The 3,152-nt window shown below is 34.9% G+C and overlaps 1 pseudogene; it reads right to left on the reverse strand.

Annotated features, from left to right (window-relative positions):
* Positions 1 to 1,068: 1,068 nt before the first annotated feature.
* LOC108545131 (TGF-beta-activated kinase 1 and MAP3K7-binding protein 3-like) overlaps positions 1,069 to 3,152 on the reverse strand; it is a 14,800-nt pseudogene continuing 12,716 nt past the window's right edge.

Here is a 3,152-nt window from a genome sequence, read left to right on the forward strand (position 1 = left end):
CAAGCTCTCTTTTGTCTATTAAGCTTTCCACTCCTAAATCCACTCCTCATGTGTGTCTGTCTCCTGAATTCTTTCTCTGCATGAGACAAAGAACCAGGGTATATACCCCAGACAACAAAGCCATTTTATTTTGGGGCTTATCCAGGATTGGGATCAGAACAGAAGACAGAAACATTGGAGTGGTCAGTATAGAGTGAACCTTAAACTGTCCTTTAATCTGAAGGCTCTCTTCAAACTGGTTGACTTTCACAGAGGTCCTAATCATTGTGCAAGGCTGGGAAAAGTCTGGAACAACTAATGATTTCTGAACAGGGTACACCCTGGCATTATTGAAAGGCTTCTGGACAAGCCAGCCTCTGACAGCCCATCTGGGTGTTGGTAATGGATCTCCAGCTATCCTGTCAAAAAAAAGTTTCTAAATTTTACTTCCTTTCTGTCAGTGGTCACTATTTCTCCTGTTCTGTCTGTGTGTGCAATGTGTGGGAAGTTTTACTTTCATTTTTCTTTGCAATTTTATAGTCCTCACTGAGAATTCATAAATGCTTTTTGTTAAACTTGTTTCCAAGTGTTTATGTTTTTGATGTTATTGTAATTGAAATTATCTTTTTCATTTGACTTTCTAATTGTTTGCAGTTATAACAGTACATAAAAATGTAACTTTTCTAGAGTCAGTGACATTTACTCAATTATGCTTACATTTTTAAGTACATAAGGATTGTGTTGATGCTGACAATCTTGGTTCTTTTGTAGATTCAGCTTCCCATTTATGTACATTCTTGGACATTCTATGTTTATAAATTCTAAATATTTTTATAAGTATTATCTTTTAGGATTATATCAATGTAGTCTATATAATACAGTTTTTTTACATCTCATTAAAAATCCCCTGGAAATAATTTTAAGTGCTAACAATGTGGGTGCTCTTCAAATTTAAAGTTTGGGGAAATTTCATTATTGCCACATTAAAATCAATATGGTAAATTTTTTTCTTAACAAGCTAATGAATATCTCTACTAGAAATTTTCAAAGAATTCATAGTCATGATATTTCTGACATTTCACTATTCACCTTTTCTAGATGGGTTGGGTGGTACAACAGGGCCATATTTTATGTTGTCATAAAAATTATTCATGGCTTTTGGATCAAAGTTGCCTGTAAGAAAAGGAACTAGGAATTTATGATTCTTTCTCTCAAATTTAATTCTTCATTATTTGATTTTTCAAGGAGTAAACTATGAAAATTAAAATTGGAAGAAAATCCTTTTCTAGAATTTAAAACTCATTATCATCTCTTCTCCACATCACAAAACTATCACATCAGTGTTCATCTATAATTTGTCACGTAATGGACTATTTCTCCAATTGCAAAGCTAGTCTCCCTGGGCAGGATTAAGCATAAGGGACGTTTTTAGAAAGCAAACAAAGAGGAGAAATGAAAGGATAATTGAACAATTTTACTCTGCTTGCCTATAAGAACTATGACAAAAAAAGATATAAGTGCTTATGGATTCTTATGTTCAAGGAAGAGAAGCTTAAATATTATATACAGACTAATCAATGACGAAAGAGAATATTGTGCTTATTTCAGAACAATACAACAATCCTAAGAACTTAATGTTGCCTCAAATATTTCACTTTTAAAAAAGTTCACTCCAGCTGCGTGTGGTGGCTCGCACCTGTAATCCCTGCACTTTGGAAGGCCGCAGTGGGCGGATCACAAGGTCATATAGAGACCATCCTGGGCAACATGGAGAAACTCATCTCTACTAAAAATACAAAAATTAGCTGGATATGGTGGCATATGCCTGTAATCCCACCTACTCGGGAGGCTAAGGCAGGAGAATCTCTTGAACCTCGAAGGCGGAGGTTGCAGTCAGCCAAGACTCCTTCTCAAACAAACAAAGTTCACTCCCAGAATAAATGTCTGTACTTCAGCTACATCTCCTGCCTGGGCTTCTCCAACATTAATTTTGATTCAAGCAATGGTTTGGATTGCTTGGATCACTTCTTGATCCAATTGTTTGGATCACTTCTGCAAACCAGCAGACTGTTCTGCGCAATTGCAATTAAGATTTATAAGTATACCATAGTTATTTATAGATAATTATGTATAGTGTAGTACAGATAATTCAAGTATACTAAATCTCTTGATTTGTAAGTATTTTTTTCCCAGCAAAAGTTTTCCTCGCTAAAAGTAACCAAAAAAGAAAAGCTACTTTGCATGAAATCAAGCATTAATCTAATCTAAATGTCAAAGAAAAAGAGTATTCTTTTTCTAAATTAAATTATAGATTGGAAAGTTTTCCAGAGATTGGAGGGGTAGAAATTAGTGTAATTCTGCTATATTTAAATCTCTTATCAAGGGAATTAGAAATATTAAAATATAAAAAGGGCTTATTATAAGGATATTGCTCAATGTAGACCAAAAACATCTCTTATTAAAATTAAATAGTGATTTCTTTTGTGGGGGCATTTGAATGTTTATTTTATTTTAAGATAGCTTTCTGAAAATAATTTATACAGAGTCCCCACTTGACCCAGGAAGTCCACTGGCTTCACCTCTCACTGGGCTTACAGGCATGAGCTATAGCACCCAGCCTGAACATCAGCTAAGTATATTTTCTAAAGAAGTTGAACGTTACTTAAACAGATAATCAGTTAAGATCATCTCTACTATAGTGTACCTCCATGAAAAACTGAAAATACTTTAACCATAGGATGTAGTTAAATATTTCGTATCACATATTTGCCCATATTTAAAAAATGACATAAGAATGATTTTAAAACTGAGACATCATAATTTTGGATCTCTACTCATAGATTTTTTTATTTTTTTATTTTTATTTTTTGAGATGGAGTCTCACTCTGTTGCCCAGGCTGGAGTGCAGTGGGGAGATCTCAGGTCACTACAACCTCGGCCTCCCGGGATAAAGCAATTCTTCTGCCTCAGCCTTCCGCGTAGCTGGGACTACAGGCTTGTGCCACCATGCCTGGCTAATTTTTGTATTTTTAGTAGAGAGAGAGTTTCACCATATTGGCTAGGCTGGTCTTGAATTCTTGACCTCGTGATCCGCCTACCCCAGCCTCCAAAGTGCTACGATTACAGGCATGAGTACTCATAGATATAATTTTTTTTTCTTTTTTTTTTTTTTT

Source organism: Rhinopithecus bieti, unplaced genomic scaffold (genome assembly GCF_001698545.2).
Source record: "Rhinopithecus bieti isolate Rb0 unplaced genomic scaffold, ASM169854v2 scaffold_29348, whole genome shotgun sequence".
NCBI lineage: Eukaryota > Metazoa > Chordata > Mammalia > Primates > Cercopithecidae > Rhinopithecus > Rhinopithecus bieti.